General features: G+C 42.8%; 1 protein-coding gene across 2 annotated transcripts in view; it reads left to right on the forward strand.

The window, feature by feature from the left end:
• Window positions 1-17,556, forward strand: part of armc2 (armadillo repeat containing 2) — a 247,514-nt gene that overhangs the window by 42,799 nt on the left and 187,159 nt on the right. The window lies entirely within an intron of this gene.

Consider the following 17,556-nt stretch of genomic DNA (forward strand, 5'->3'; position numbering starts at 1 on the left):
CTTGCTAGCTGCAGTGAAGTAAGAACACAAAAATATGACTGCTGAAAAAAAGACACTTGTCATCAAAGTTTTTCCCTTTGTACTCATTAGGACAATTCACAAGAAATAATAATTCAAATGGAAAGCCATAATTTATATTGCATGAGAGGAGAGTGTTGAATGGTTGGCAAGTCAATTCTGGTAGAGGCAATGTCATAGAGAATGCATCCATTAATGCTGATTGATAGTTAACTACCAGACATTAGTTATAATGTTGTCCTGAGAAATGAACCATTGGTTGTTGCTATTTTGCTGAGTTGAAACAGTGTATGCATGTGTTCTTTTTGTCTTCAAAAAACAGGCATTTGTAAGCTACACAAACAAAATATCCATTGCTTGTCTTATTCAAATGAGGAGCAGCAGTTTGCAAGATCGCACAACCACTTCCAGCCAATCCTATGAATGACCCTTAGTAAATGCATTAAGCACAAAATTGCTGTTGCTAAAGTGACTAGCTTTCAAATATAAATTAGCTGTAAAAGGCTTTGAGACATCCACTATTTGTGGAAAGCACTATATAAATGCGAGTCACTTTTCTTTTTGTTCAATTATGATTGTTTTCACATAGAGTTCCAACACTGTGGGTGTACCTGCACCATATAGACTGCAGCAGCCCAAGAAATGTCTCACCACGAGTTTCTCAAGGGCAATTAATGTTGGCCTAACTAGACATGCTCACACCTTGTGAAAGAATGAGGAAAAAACAATATTTTTGAGATGATATTCGGCAGCCAGCTGGCCTCCTGACTCCAGTGGACTAAATGTCCGTGAAGCTACTTCTAAGTTGTGGGTTCCTTGAGGTGCCAGTACAAATTGCACCAACCTAACCTTTATGTCTCTGTCCTCATTGAAGGAAACAATGTCAGTATCATGGTCAGAACAGTTTTGAGTAAATACCCATTACTTTAGCAATTTACACCTAAAAGCTTTCATGGCTCAACTTCACTCCCCTACATTGGAGGAGCTCTCTATAACCTGTCCACACATCCTTGCTACACTGAGCCATCTGCCCCCACACCTCCAATCCAAGCCTATTGCCCATCAGGGTTAAATTGATGCATTACTTTGGAGACTCTGCATGTTTCCTGTTCTCTAAGAACCTGCTTCATTGTTGGCCAATGAACCTCAGCATCTTTGCAGAATTCAGCATTGCTGGGTATGTCGTCATTATTCTGATGGAAAATGGGCTTAGCTGTCATTGCTTCTATCACCTACTCCTGTGTGTGTTCCATTCTCACCAGTCGTACCACCCATTAGAACTATGCCTTATGACTAGTCACTATGAAAGCATTTGCCCGAATGGAGATTACACTGGACTGATTTGATGTTGCATCTACACATATTGTCTCCTTCCCTGAATCTCTGCTGATTCCAATGTCATCTGCTGTACTTGTTGAATAGACAAGAATGCTGTTAATAATGTCCCTGTGCAATCTCGTCCTGACATTTTGTGGTCTTGAGTTTCATATTAGCGAGTTTCGAGTAGATTTGTAGCTCAGGTTGAGGTTCTGGATGTAAGTTTGCTCACTGAGCTAGAAGGTTTGTTGTTTGATGTTTTGTCACCATACTAGGTAACATCACCATTGAACCTCTGGACAAGCTCTGGTGGTATGGCCCGCTTTTTATTTATGTGCTTAGGTTTCCTGGGGTTAGTGATGTAATTTCCTGTGGTGATGTCATGTGATGACACCATTTCCTTTTTTTCTTTCAGGGGTGGTAAATGGGATCCAAGTCAATGTGTTTGTTGATAACTGGAACTCTATTAACAAACACATTGCATTGGATCCCATTTACCACCCCCTGAGAAAAAGAACAGGAAATGGCATCACCGATCCAAGGAAACCTAAACACATAAATAAAAAGTGGGCCATACCACCAGTGCTTCACTGGAGGCTCGCTGATGATGTTACCTGGTATGGTGACAAAACATCTGATAACAAACCTTCCAGCTCAGCGAGTAAACTTATATCCTGAGTTTCATATGGTCAACATGGATCACTGAGGTCATAGAGATGTACAGTATGGAAACAGACCCTTCGGTCCAACACATCCATGCTGACCGGATATCCCAACCCAATCTAATCCCACCTGCCAGCACCCGGCCCATATCCCTCCAAACCCTTCCTATTCATATACCCATCCAAATGCTTTTTAAATGTTGCAATTGTACCAGCCTCCATCACTTCCTCTGGCAGCTCATTCCACACATGTACAACCCTCTGCGTGAAAAGGTTGCTCTGTAGGTCCCTTTCATATCTTTTCCTCCTCACCCTAAACCTATGCCCTCTAGTTCTGGACTCCCCGACCCCAGGGAAAAGACTTTGTCTATTTATCCTATCCATGCCCCTCATAATTTTGTAACCCTCTATAAGGTCACCCCTGCTGAACAAAGAGACCTTGGAGTGCAGGTGCATAGCTCCTTGAAAGTGGAGTCACGGGTAGATAGGATAGTGAAGAAGGCATTTGGTATGTTTTCTTTTATTGAGTATTGAGTACAGGCATTGGGACATCATGTTGCGGCTGCACAGGACATTGGTTAGGCCACTGTTGGAATATTGCATGCAATTCTGGTCTCCTTCCTGTCGGAAAGATGTTTTGAAACTTGAAAGGGTTCAGAAAAGATTTACAAAGATGTTGCCAGTGTTGGAGGATTTGAGCTATAGGGAGAGGCTGAACATGCTGGGGCTGTTTTCCCTGGAGCATTGGAGGCTGAAGGGTAAACAGAAATGACAAATGCACTCTCTCAGAACTCCAGACTTACCTTGCCCTATGTGATGTTCTATTTACTATCATCTAGCCTCACTTCCTCCACCTGCACTTTTGCTCTCTTGTATTATGTATTTCCTTCTCTTACAACAGCATGAAGATACAGTACAGTTCCTGTCCTGTGATATTCATGACCATACCCCACACAAGGAAACCTCTTGCTGATTTCCATACGCTGTCTTCCTTTGGCTGTTGAATTGTCAGTCTACGTTGAACAGCACTTCGAGGGTGCACTGAGGGTGGCAAGTGTGCACAGTGTACACTGGATTTGAGGCTTTAATTTCCATCACCAGGGTCACGTGGCAGCAGCTTGACTAAATCAGCTGGTCATGTCCTGAAGGACTTTGCTGCTCAGTTAGGTGTATGGCAGATGCTGAGGGAACCAACAAGAGGGAAAAACAGACTTGACCTTACCCTCACCAATCTGCCTGCTGCAGGTATATCTGTCCATGATGGTATCAGTAAGAGTGACCACAATACAGGCCTTGTGAAGACCGATTCTTGTCTTCACATTGAGAATATCCCCCATCATGTTTTGTTGCACTGATACCACACTAAATAGAATAGACTTTGTATAGACCTAGCAGCTCCAAGATAGGATATCCACGAGGCAATGTGGGCTATCAGCTACAGCCAAATTGTGGTGCAACACAACCTGCAACCTTATGACCCTACATATCACAACTCGACCATTTACTATCATGTTAGGGGATCATGGCTGGTTCAATGAGTAATGCAGGAAGGCATGCAAAGAACAACACCAGGCACACCTAAAATGTTAACCTGGTGAAGCTACAAGATAGGACTACTTGCATGCCAAAAAGCATAAACAGCAAGTAATAGATCTAAATAATTATACAACCAAGGGATCAGGTCTAAGCTAACAGGCTGGGGCTGTTTTCCCTGGAGCGTCGGAGGCTGAGGGGTGACCGTATAGAGGCTTACAAAATTATGAGGGGCATGGATAGGGTAAATAGACAAAGTCTTTTCCCTGGAGTCGTGGAGTTCAGAACTAGAGGGCATAGGTTTAGGGTGAGAGGGGAAAGATATAAAAGAGACCTAAGGGGCAACTTTTTCACACAGAGGGTGGTACAGGTATGGAATGAGCTGCCAGAGGAAGAGGGTGAAGGCTGGTACAATTGCAGCATTTAAAAAGCATTTGGATGGGTATATGAAGCGTTTGGAGGGATATGGGCCGGGTGCTGGCAGGTGGGACTAGATTGGGTTGGGATATCAGGTTGGCATGGATGTGTTGGACCGAAGGGTCTGTTTCCATGCTGTTCATCTCTATGACTCTATATCCAGTCACAAATGATGGTGGTCAATTAAACAACTCACTGGAAAAGGAAGCCCAGCAAACTTCTCCATCCTCAATAATGGGGGTGTATATTTAAGAGAAAATACCCTATTTAACCCATATGTGATTCCAACCCAACAGCAATGTGGTTAACTCTTAACTGCCCACTGAAATGTCCCTACCAACCTACTCCAAAAATTAGGGATGGGCATTAAATGCTGGCCCAGCCAGCGATAGTCGTTTCCCATAAAGGAGTTATTAAAAATTTACCTGACAATGTGGAAAATTGCCCAGAAATGTCATCCACAAACAAATCAGGTCAAGTCCAAGCTGGCCAATTACTGTCCCATTAGTCTACTGCCAATCATCAGAAATGTGATGGAAAGTGTCATCATCGGTGCTATGAAGTAGTATTTGCTGACTAATAACTTGTTCATCGATGCTCAGTTTGAGCTGCAATAGAGCAACTGAGCTCCTGACCTCCTTATAACCTTGGTCAAAGCATGGACAAAAGAGATGAATTGCAGGTTAAGGTGACAATGACTGCCCTTGACATTTAACTGAATTTAACGGAGTGTAGCATCAAGGCGTTCCAGCAAACTGGAGTCAATAGGAATAGAAATGGGAGGGTGGAACCTTTCTGTTAGTTGGACTTGTATCTGGTACAAGGGAAGATGGTTGTGCCCGTTGGAGGTCAGTTATCTTAGCTCCAGGACACCTCTCCAGCAGATCCTCAGGGTAGTGTCCTAGATCCAACCATCTTCAGCTGTTTTAACAATGACCTTCCCTCCATAAGATCAGTAGTGGCCAATATCCAGGTTTAGGCTGATAAATGATAAGTAACATTTGGGCCACATATATGCCAGGTCATGACCATCTCAAATGAGAGAATCTAACCATAGCTCTTGATTTTCAAAGCATTGTCCTCAGTGTGTCCCCAACTATCAACAGCCTGAGGAGTTACCATTGACCAGAAAGTGAATTGGGTGAGTCATGGAAGTACAATGACAAATAAGAGCAGCTCAGAGGCTAGGAATCTTGTAGTGAGTAACTCACTTTCTGACTCCCCAACGCTTGCCCCTTAGCTACAAGGCACAAGTGAGTTGAAGGAATACTCCCCACTTATCTTCATAAGCACATCTCCAGTAGTACTTATGAAGCTTGATACCATCTGGGACAAAACAGCTCTCTTGATTGGCACATCCATTCAGTCCCACCACCAGCAATGCTGAGTGGCAGCAATATGTGTGATCTGCAAATGCACTGCAGAAATTCACCAAGGGTCCTTACACAGCACCTCCAAACTCACAAATAGTACCATCTAGAAGGACAAAGACAGCAGATACATGGGAGCATCATTGCCTACAAGTTTCCCCTCCAAGATATTCACCGGCCAGACTTGGAAATATATCACTTTTTTCTGTTTTGCTGGGTTAACCCCCCACCCCCAACCCCAACTCCACAGAACCAACATCAAATGGACTGCAGCAGTTCAAGAAGACAGCTCACCACCACCTTTTCAAGAGCAACTATGGATGGGAAAAAAATGCTAGCTCAATCAGAAATATCCACATCCCATGAATTAATTAAGATGTAAAGAAAGTCCATCATTGAGTGACTGGGAGGCTTGCTACATATATTTATTCAAGATTGGTACTGCAACAGCTAATTATTGCCCATTGTAGACTGGCATAACGCTACCATGCACAGTGGCTCAGTGGTTAGCACAGCAACCTCTCAGTGCCAGGGACCTGGGTTGAATTCCAGCCTTGGGCGACCATCTGTGTGGAGTTTGCACGTTCTCCCCGTGTCTGCATGAGTTTCCTCCGGGTGCACCGGTTTCCTCCCATAGTCCAAAGGTTAGGTGAATTGGCTATGCTAAATTGCCCGTAGTGTTAGGTGCATTAGTTAGAGGGAAATGGGTCTGGATGGGTTACACTTCAGAGAGTTGGTGTGGACTTGTTGGATCGTAGGGCCTGTTTCCACACTGTGGGAATCTGATCTAATATACCGCTGTCTGTGTGCACAGATTGGTTGTTGTTGAGTCCTTGTGCATGAGTCATCCATGACACTGCACATAGTATGGGCATTATCTATGCAGGGATCCAAACCTGACAGCGTTTATACCAGTCATCTTGCCAGGCCTCAAATTATAGGTCACTGAAATGCTTCCAATATTATTACCAGGTCCATGTCACAGTCCCATAGCTGCACACTTCTTTGATGATCTGCAGTCTGATTTTGTTTGTGAGGCTGGGTGTCTGTCTCATTCAATCCTATGGACATAATTGCACCCTTTCCTGCACCACAGAAGAACTTTAAAGGAGGCACTTCTAAAACATGGAGCCTCTCTTCCTCACACCATAGCCACCATCCTGCTGCTTGTCTTTCAAGGCACCATTTCTGCAGCTCTGTGTGAAACATGTAATAAAAATGAGAGTTCTGCTCTACAATAATGTCCTCGAGCTCTCTGATGGCACTAACTTCTGACCACTATCCTTTATGGATTTATCCTCTCTCCTGGCCCAAAACATGAACCTGAACTGACTGCACATTGGAAGATCATTGCACATGTTCCACCGATCAAATGATTGGGAATGTCCCTGGCAAACTTGAGGTAATTAGCAAATTCCAACACCAAGTTCTCCTTTCTTGAATTAAAATTGGTAATGTTAATGCTGTACCAATATAGATTCAGCTGTTACATTACATTCGAGAGTGTGGTGCTGGAAAAGTGCAGCAGGTCAGGCAGCATCCGAGGGGCAGGAGAATTGATGTTTCAGACATAAGCCCTTCATCTGGAATGCTGATGAAGGGTTTATGCCCGAAATATCGATTCTCCTGCTCCTTGGATACTGCCTGACCTGCTGTGCTTTTCCAGCACCATACTCTTGACTCTGATCTTCAGCTTCTGCAGTCCTCATTTTCTCCTTTGTTTCATTATATTGTCAAAAATTCTTAAGCAATTTGTGATTATTTTTCTGACGTGTTGGACTGGATACTGTAATACTGTCATAGTGCAGTTGTTATTGTTGCTGTGCCATTAATACATCTTTCCTTCACCACAGAAGTTCAGATTTTGAATTGTCTTTTTAAAAAACCTAGTAGTAATTTAAAAATCAAGTTATTGGATTGTTCTTTTCCTGACTTGGTTTGGCATACATTTACTCCTGGTCCCATACTCATGTTGTTGACCTTTACTTGCCCTCTGAAGTTGTCTCAGTCAATTGTATCAAAATGTTGGCACTGTAGTAGGTGTAAGTCCCAACTTCTCAGGGCCAGAGAGCAGGAGCAGTATGTGCTACTGTGATAATGTTCCAGGAGTGAATCTAAAAATGCCTCTTAATATTGCAGCATATGTTATAGTTATGTCAGGATATATGCAATTAAAATGCATACAGTATGGCCTGACTATTTGTTGATTCATAAAGAATTGTGTATGAAGGTAGTATTAACTGTCTACTATATTAGTATAAAACTGCAAAACATTTGTCTTAGAAATGTGGACCTTCAGCTGATTATAACATTTGCTTTCTCACCCATGCACTTTAATTGACTCCGATTTTGGCACATAGCAACTGAACAAGAGATGCATTGCTCAATTGTGCAATAGTAAAATATTTACTGGGATTCTAGCTTCACGCACTGCTGAAATTTGCTAGATCTCTTCATCAGTTGCTTACCGAATGAAATGTTTCTTGCCAAAGTACTTTTAAAGCCAGTTCCTTTTTTTAGTTCCTTTTTTAAATTTATGAACTAGCATGAGATGCAGATTTTGCTGCATCAATTGTAGTAATGGCAAAAATTATAAAATGTCAAGTTTATGTTGGTATCTTCCATTCAGTGTGGACATAGGGATTTATAAGGTATAACATAAAGATAAGGACAGAATGAATTACTTTGAAATGGGGATTGAATTACACCTTCTTGCCTAAATATAATTAACTTCTGTGCTTCACTTTTGGATGTCTGGATTGCTCATACATTGGCAGATAAGAATGTTTAAAAGTCCTGATCACCATTTTCCATAAAAATAATAAATTGGTGCAATTGTATAATTTTGTTGCATTGATTATCTTTATCTGAATACTTTGCTATTTTATCTTAAAATATACCCTTGGAAATATTGACAGTTGTGTCTGTGTGTAAAATGTCAATGAATTATCACAAACATTTAAACACTATGGTGTGTATTATCATAATTTGGTGCCCTCAATTTTGCACATGACATTTTCCAATTTCTCAGTTATACTGTCTGTGAATAGTATCAACTGGATACCAAGTAATTTATCATGACAATGAAAGAGAAATGTAATGTGATTTACAAGCAACTCTTGCAAAGTTATCAAAAAAATCCCTGCATAGAGATAAACATTAACCAAGATCTGGGAATAGGTTTCCATTCCCAACACACTCCCAAACACTGATACCAGAGATGTAAGGAGTTAATAAAATAAAGCAGTTCATCTGTTTCTTTTTTTTTTAAAAAAGATAAAAGCACAATGAAGAAAATTAGTTTTGAATTTTTTCGCTATATTGCAGTATACAATTCATAAAGTAATTTTTATCCCTCCCCTAAAAGTTCCCTCCTTTGATGCAACAGCAAAATATTGTGAATACTGGAAATCCAAACTCAAGCAAGAATGGTAAGAAAATTAGCACTGAATGTAACTGAATTTGATTCCTCCAAATGTTGAGTAGATAGTATTGAGTAATAAATACCCAACGCTAAATTGAAAGAACATGTACACCAATGGGAAGTAGCACTAGAGGCCATAGGTGTTGAGGAAAGAAGAGGTAAAAATACAGGTATGCCGACATGGAAGAGTACCTTGGAAGGAGATAGGGTGTAGAGAGTGATTGAGTAGTTGCACAGGGTGTCAGAGGAAACAGTTTTTTTGTAATGCAAAATGATGAGAGGGGAGAATCTGTTTGATGGTAGCATTATGCTGGGTATTCTGTTGAATATAAAGGGTGGTGAGATTGGAGGTGGAGACAATGGCAACCCTGTTATGGTTCTGGGAGGAAGAAGAAGGGGTGAGAACAGACATGTAGGAAATAGGTTGCTCATGGAAATTGCTTTGGACAGGAATCCTTGGTTGAGGAAAAGAAGACAAGACATAATTTTCTACAACAGTAGTTCTGATGTGACATCTGAATAAATGATTTAGAGACAGAAAAACTAGAAGAATAGAATGAAATCTTTACAGGAAGTAAAATGAGAATATTTAGTCGAAGTAACTTTGGGAGTCAGTGGGGTTATAATGATCAAAATGCTAGAAAAACTCAAAGTCAGGCAACATCTGTGGAAATAAAAGGATTTAATGTTTCAGGTCAATGGTCTTGTCATGTTAACTGTTTCTCTTCACGGATGCTCTTTGTTGGTGAAGTTTTTCCTTATGCATTTTTCATAATTCAAATTTCCAGCACCTTCAATATAATATTTTACTTGTGGCTAATCATGAATATTTATTGATAGCCTGTTCCAGAAATGGAGATAGAGAAATCAAGGAAAGGAAGAGATGAATTAGGGATGGATCTCATGAAGGCAAGAGAAGGTTGGAATTAGAAGCAAAGATGTAAAGATTGCTCAAATAATTTTAAAACACTGTTGGATCAAATTATGATGATCATTATCCGATTCTCTTTTCTACCCCCGGTGAGGCATCATGCAACTGCTCAACATTTCCTTACAGCAAAGTCACTGAGTAGGAATTGAGAGGATTGGGAGAATCAAACTCCAGGTCCACTAATCTCTAGATCTTTACATTGGTGTTATGCAAGTCTTTTTCAAAAGTTGGCATTTATTTTTCAAAAACATATTTGAACCACATTGTACTTCGTATTACATATATTGGGGTGCACAAATTAGTCTTACTTTTGTAAGTATGCTTTACTGGGCTATCTTGGTGAAACAGAATCTAGTAATGTGACACACTGAACACAAATAAATTCTGATAAGAAAAATTAGTGTTCCATTTCTTAACATTTAAGCCTGAGCTAAAAAGATAAGTTCATTGTTTTTTCACATACTGTAAAAAAGAACAGCAAGAGTGGGCTTACTGGTGAAGGAGTAATTACAAAAAAAAGACTCTTCAAATGAGACAACTATTGATGCTTATTGTGCAATTCAATTAAAAATATTGAAGGAGAATTTAAAGAAATGAAAACTTCAGTGGATTACTAACAAATAGAATGGTTAATCTAATTATTCAACCTTGTGTAGATTAGATTAGATTCCCTACAGTGTGGAAACAGGCCCTTCAACCCAACAAGTCCATACCGACCCTCCGAAGAGTAGCCCACCCAGACCCATTTCCCTCTGACTAATGCACCTAAAAGTATGGGCAATTGAGCTTTGCCAATTCACCTGACCTGCACACCCTTGGACTGTGGGAGGAAACCTGACCACCCAGAGGAAACCCATGCAGAAACAGGAAGAATGTGCAAACTCCACATAGACAGTCGCCAGAGGCTGGAATTGAACCTAGAACCCTGGTGTAATACTGAGCCACCATGCCGCCCTCATAGCTCATTCCTAAAAACTAGAGATATGCAGGACAGAAGAATACGTTACCTCATGTATTCAAATATCAATGTTCGAAGCATTTTTAAAAAATTGTAAAGAATATGTGAACAGAACGATTGTGACTAAAAAGATAATTCTTTCAGAATCTTAGAATTGTGCGCAAGCACAGTACATTTACTTGGAATTGTGCAGTAGAAGTATTTGAGACCTTTTGGCTTACATGCTCCAGTCAATATTTAAAGCCTGGTTGAACATGACATCAGATATGCAAGTCAGAAACTACCCATCTCATTGAGGTGCTTGATCCTGATGGAGTCACAAAGGAAAAGCAATCTTGCTTCAAGGACAGAGATCCGGAGATAATGGTAGATGAGAGGAGGGTGGTCCTTCTTGCTGCTGTCTGCCAAAGGAGGCTTCATCATAAGACCCAGCCAGCTTGAGTAACATGATGAGTCATTGCTGTATCCCAGGTGAAAAAAAATGCCAGAAGTTCAGAAAGAAAGTCAATAATCTTTTCTGCTCTCATACTCACAGGGACAGCATTCACTCTAACTCTGCCATTACATGTGTATTCCATTCAAGGGCAAGATTCAGAACTCACTATTAAAAGCTTGAGGGGAAAATCAAGTTTTTTTTTCCTCAACATCAGGTATTTGATCTTTTTCATTTTCACACCAATCTCACCATTGTGCTGGTGTTCGACTCAATATAACCTAACTGATTTGGATTTTTTTTTCCCCATGCGTTTTCTTCCTGTACCGTAAATGACCTCATAATATAATTAGATGAGTCTGTTATGAACTGAAACTTTGTGAAATGGTGGGAGTTGGGATTGTGGGGGAGAATTTTAACTTGCAGCAGGTTTCCAGCTGGTTAAGTTTCAGTCGTGTGCAGGTTTGATGTTTTTAGTCTCCAATTGCAATATGTTAATTAGAACCCCACTGAGCTCAGAGCTGGTTTATTTTGTCTGAACTAAAATTTTGACCTGAAGCAGACACATAATGCTGAAATATTCCTTGATCATAGAGTGCAGGCGAAAGTGCAAGTTCAAAGTTCAGTTATAGTCTGAATTTTGAATATTTTATGCTTCTTGGTGAGGGAAGTAAACTTTTTGCTTAAGTCACTTGAGACACCCACAGGAGCATGAGGTAACAACACGCAGGAGGGCCAACTTCATTAATATGTCTGTTGCATACTAATCAACCAAAACAGCTCTGTAGCCTGTGAGAAACAGTTACCTGACTGTTTAATATTTATCAACACAAGTTCATTGTTGGGGACAGACTCTGGCTTGAAATATTCAATAAGGCAATCAACAAGGTTCTTCATGGTAGACTGGTAAGCAAGGTTAGATCTCATGGAATACAGGAGAACTAGCCATTTGCATACAACACTGGCTCGAAGGTAGAACACAGAAGATGGTGGTGGAGGATTGCTTTTCAGACTGGAGTCCTGTGTGCCACTAGGATTGGTGCTGGGTCCACTACTTTTCATCATTTATATAAATTATTTGGATGTGAACATAGGAGGTATAGTTATTAAGTTTGCAGATGACACCAAAATCGGAGGTATAGTGAACAGTGAAGGTTACCTCAGAGAACAACAGAATCTTGATCGGATGGGCCAATGGGCCGAGGAGTAGCAGATGGAATTTAATTTAGATAAATGTGAGGTGCTGCATTTTGGAAAAGCAATTTTTAGCAGGACTTATACACTTAATGGTAAGGTCCTAGGGAGTGTTAATGAACAAAGGGACCTTCGAGTGCAGGTTCATAGTTCCTTGGAAGTGGAGTCACAGGTAGATAGGATAGTGAAGAAGGCATTTGGTATGCTTTCTTTTATTGGTCAGAGCATTGAGTGTAAGAGTTGGGAGGTCATGTTGAGATTGTACAGTACATTAGGTTAGGCCACTTTTGGAGTATTTTGTGCAATTCTGGTCTTCTTCCTAACAGAAGTATGGGGCAAATACACTGCACAAGCAGCAAACAAGGACCCATGTCTCAACGTTTTGAGAGAGTAGTCCTCACCAAAGCCAATGGAGTCATCTGTCAGACAGGAAGTCCGAGCCCAGTTAGTAAAGGACAGCATTTAATACCAGTACGAGGATAGGCCATAGTTGGATGTCCAGTTATGATATGCATTTCAAGGAATTGGTTATGATCAGTCCTTTGGCTTCTTGGAAACCAGTCTGGGGACTAGGCTAATGCAGTTGGAGAGATGTGCAGTCAGCAAATGGGTCTGGACAATTGTTCTCTGGATTGTCCAATTGGGTCCCTCAATAGTAAAATGAAATAAAGAATGTGGATGTTGGAAATCTGAAGCAAAAACAGAATTTTCTGGAGAATTTCAAGCAAGTCTGGCAGGATCTGTGGAGAGTAAACAGAGTTAATGTTTTGAGCCCGTTGACTATCTGGGCCACTGTGTATCTGCCAAGTTCATCCAGAGAAACTAAGGAAAAGGGTGGTGGGAGAGGACAAAGGGGCCACTACCAAGGGAGGGAGACTAGGAAACATATTAATAGGGATTTAGGCCTGCCAGTCAGAAGCACTCAAGGGAGGTGAGGGTGAGATATTATTTGATCATACCTGGCATTGTTACCTCAGGTCAGGGACTGGGGAGGATGGTAAGTACAGGCCCATGCAGGCAACTTGGTTGATAACCTGGGGAGATATGAAGCCTATGGGAATTCATGGAAAGGACTATAAGGAAGGGATGCTGGATATTGAGGGCCTCACCAACATGTCGAGGTGGAGGCTGGAAACCACAACCTGAAGAGTATTTGATGTCACCTTCCATTGTGCTGTAAATTGAAGCTGCACAATGGGAAGGAAAATGGCTGCAACTAGATCCAGATTGGTTAGGCTAATTGTGACATGTGAGGGAGTACGCCCCAAGATCCATTGATGTGAGGCCCTTTAGAGCAGGCCCATTAAATACAGGCCAATGCACTGTACATTTGACAAATCTGTGGGCCCCTTAATCCTTGGTGATTCTAAAGCATTGGTTCCTTGTGTGTACACCTACCTGACCTACACTTTGCTGACCAGTCCATTCAGCACTAACACTTCTGTGTGCAGAGACCAGGGAAGAAAATAGGATGTTTGACCAAGAGAGGGGCAATGGTGCCAGGAAAATCCCATGTTTTGTTAATCTTATTTCCACATGTACAACAGGGTCTCAACCTAGACATTAATCCACAATGCCTCCTGTGTGGACATGAAGTTAGGTATCATGGTGTGACACAGTCACCAATTAGGGGTAGACCGACTCAAACAAGCAGATGCATTATGAGACCACATTTATATGGACTTGTTTTTTTTTTTTACAGTGTGCTGTGACTCGTGCCACCTAAGTGCGCTCAAAAATGTTTATGTCCCTCCCACTCGATCCCTATGTTGTCCCTAGTTCTGCAATTGGTTGGAGGGAGTCAACTCAACAGTAGAGCTTATTGGCAGAGGAGATTTTATTCGGTGGCTCAGGGCATTTATGACTGGACAGCTGGCATATGCTGAAGGGCAGACAGATTCTCACTGGCGTGAGCTTCCAAAAATCAGAAGGGAGCAATGGTGGAGGTAAGGTCTTGGTCAGCTTTGGAGTGTACTGAGTGGACATTTCTGAGGAGCCTGTGGTTCCTCCTTTGAATGGATGCCTCCTTGCACAAGCTTATCTCCTTGTCAGGAAGGGGCATCTGGAGTGTGCACTGGGTTCCCTGATATCCCTTCGGTAATGAGGACCATGGCTTGTTTATGTCTGTATCCAACAGATTACTGGATCTGGCTTCCATGGCAGCAGCCAACCTGTCCATGGAACCTCCAGATAGTCACCATAGAGTAGCTGTGAGCACTAAAACCTTCCAAGTATCTGCCTGCTATTCCTGTTCCTAACAATGCATTTAAACAAAATGCCTAATTGCCGACACTACAAAGTCGTCTACTGTCGGAAGCCTAGTCTCTGGTAATCCTCCAGGTGGCCTGAGGTGCTTCTTCCACAATGAGTTGTGGAGCTTTTGGAGTGAGGTGCCCACTAGCATGGCACCAAACTATATGAGACATTTTGAATGAGGTGTCTGGTTCGGAGCTAGTGGGGGATACAGGTGAAACCTTGCCATTACTTCCTCTGAGACTTGGTACTCTTGACCTCAGCAGTGAAGATGCTGTCCTCTGGGAGAGTCAGGCATAGAGTTCATGGAGATGCTGACTGTGCCTACAAGACACGAGAGAGAAGGCATTGTGGCTAATGATTAGAAATGGTATGCAATTAATGACACTGACAGTGGGGTTTACATGACGAACCAACCCAACCAACCTGTAGCACAGCATTTCAACTCCCCCTCCCACTCCACCGAGGATATGCAGGTCATTGGACTCATCCACCGCCAAACCACAACAACCCGACGGTCGGAGGAGGAGCGTCTTATCTTCCGACTGGGAACCCTCCAACCGCAGGGGATGAACTTGGACTTCACCAGTTTCTTCATCCCCCCTCCCCCCACCTTGTCTCAGCCGGATCCCTCCAGCCCGGCACCGCCTTCCTGACCTGCAGTCTTCTTCTTGACCTCTCCGCCTCCATCCTACTCCGACCTATCACCCTCACCTTGCCCTCTTTCCACCTATCACATTTCCAACGCCCCTCCTCCAAGTCCCTCCTCCCTACCTTTTATCTTCTCCTGCTGAACACTCTGCTCATTCCTGAAGAAGGGCCTGTGCCCGAAACGTCGAATCTCCTATTCCCTGGATGCTGCCTGACCTGCTATGCTGTTCCAGCAATAAAGTTTCAACTTTGATCTCCAGCATCTGCAGACCTCACTTTCTCCTTACATGAAGACTACAGTGGTCTCGGTCTTCTCCGACAGGACTGTCTCATAGTGGGTGATGAGCCTGGTGTCAGGCACCCCTCCACCCATTCTGCCTCTTTGTACCTTGTTATGGACTGTTTTCTGCTGGAATGAGAGAAAGGGAGGGATTTAGTAAAATTAAGTTTGGTGTCACAACTGTTCGTGCAGCTGGTTGAAAGGTGATGTGGTGACCTGGCTGTGAGTAAGCAGTGCAAATGCCGTGCAGATTTAGTGATGCGTGGTGTTGGTGGACCAGGTTTGGGGCAGAACTGAGTGTGAGAGAAATGGTTGCAGGCAATGCTGAGATTTGCAGAATATGAGTCTTCGCAGGAGCTAGGTCCAGTAGCAAAGACCGAGTAAGTGTGAGGTAGCAGAGACAAGAGTATGGTACCCTAAAGAAAATTATTGACCTCTTACAGCACGGCTGGCTGTAACACCATAACCTGGAGTTTACACTGACCCAGGTGGTGAACTTGGACCAGATATTCTGATGTTGATGCATTTATTATTTTTCTGACATTTTCTATCAGAACTCTATAACCTTGAAACAATCTAATACTGATTGCTTGATAGAATGAGAAAATCCTGCTCCCTGGCCCTGATTTTGTCATCAGAGACAATGTAATGGTAGTCACTGGAGAAGTCGTTAAATGCCGCCTATAAACCTTTTAGCAGGCGTTATTGACTAAAGCCAATTTTAAAGTGTATACAAGTGAACAAGCTTAACACGGTCATCAAAAAGAAAAAAAAGAGTGCAAAGGCTAAGCCCTACCACAAAGTCAGTATAGTCCTTTTCTCAAAGTAAAAGAAAATAGTAACACACAGGCTGTAACCAGCCAGTGAAACAACAGTTCCCTGAAGAAAACTGAAATATACCTGTAGCATGTTGGCTGTGTAGATCAGCCTTTTTAGAAATCAGTCCTCAATAAAGAAAAGGAATACCAGTTAACAAACTGACTTTGTAAATCAGCCAGTTCAGAAATCAGGTCCCCCAAAAAATCAGAAACCAACAGTACAGGGGAAAGGACTCAGTCGGCTAAACGGGTAAGCTTAAAAAAAAGGACTCAGTCGGCTGAACAGGTAAGCTACTTAAGGTTCTTGTTTGGGAGACTAAGTGTAGAGTTATGGCAGCGCAGGCAGTGGAACGTTCCTCCTGCAGGATGTTTGAGGCAGGGGTGACCACCGATGCTCCTGCCGACTTCACCTGCAGGAGGTGCAGCCAGCTCCAGCTCCTCACAGACTGCGTAAGGGAACTGGAGCTGGAGTTGGATGAACTGAGGATTATTCGAGAGGCTGAGAGGGTGATAGAAGCTACAGGGACATAGTTACGCCAGAGAACAGAGGTAGCTGGGTAACCGTTCGAGGTGGGAAGGGGAGGAAGCAGGCAGTGCAGGGATCCCGTGGTCGTTCCCATCAACAATACGTATACCGCTTTGGATTTAGTTGGGGGGGGGGGGGGGGGAAAAACGGCCTAGCAGGGGTAAGCTGCATTGACCGGGTCTCTGGCACGAGGTCCACCTCTGAGGCCCAGAAGGGAAAGGGGGAGAGGAGGAGAGTGCTAGTTATATGAGACTCTACAGCTAGAGGGACAGACAGGTGGTTCTGTGGACATGGGCGAGACTCTCTGATGGTTTGTTGCCTCCCAGGTGCCAGGATCCGAGATGTCTCAAACCGTGTCTTCAGAATCCTTAAGGGGGAAGTGTGTGCAGCCAGAAGTCGTGGTGCACATTTCCTACCAAATATTGTTGGTGCCAGAGGGATGGGGAGGTCATTCAGGAGCTCAGGGAGTTAGGCTGGAAGCTAAAAGCTAGGACGGACAGAGTCGTCATCTCAGGGTTGTTGCCGGTGTCACGTGACAGTGAGGCAAGGAATAGGGAGAGAGTGCAGTTGAACACGTGGCTGCAAGGATGGTGTAGGAGGGAGGGCTTCAGGTATTTGGACAATTGGACTGCATTCTGGGGAAGGTGGGACCTGTATAAGCAGGACGGGTTGCACCTGAACCAGAAGGGCACCAATATCCTGGGAGGTAGGTTTGCTAGCAATCTTCGGGGGGGTTTAAACTAATTTGGCAGGGTGATGGGATCCGGACTT

The sequence above is a fragment of the Chiloscyllium plagiosum genome, chromosome 3, assembly GCF_004010195.1.
Source record: "Chiloscyllium plagiosum isolate BGI_BamShark_2017 chromosome 3, ASM401019v2, whole genome shotgun sequence".
NCBI classification, from domain to species: domain Eukaryota; kingdom Metazoa; phylum Chordata; class Chondrichthyes; order Orectolobiformes; family Hemiscylliidae; genus Chiloscyllium; species Chiloscyllium plagiosum.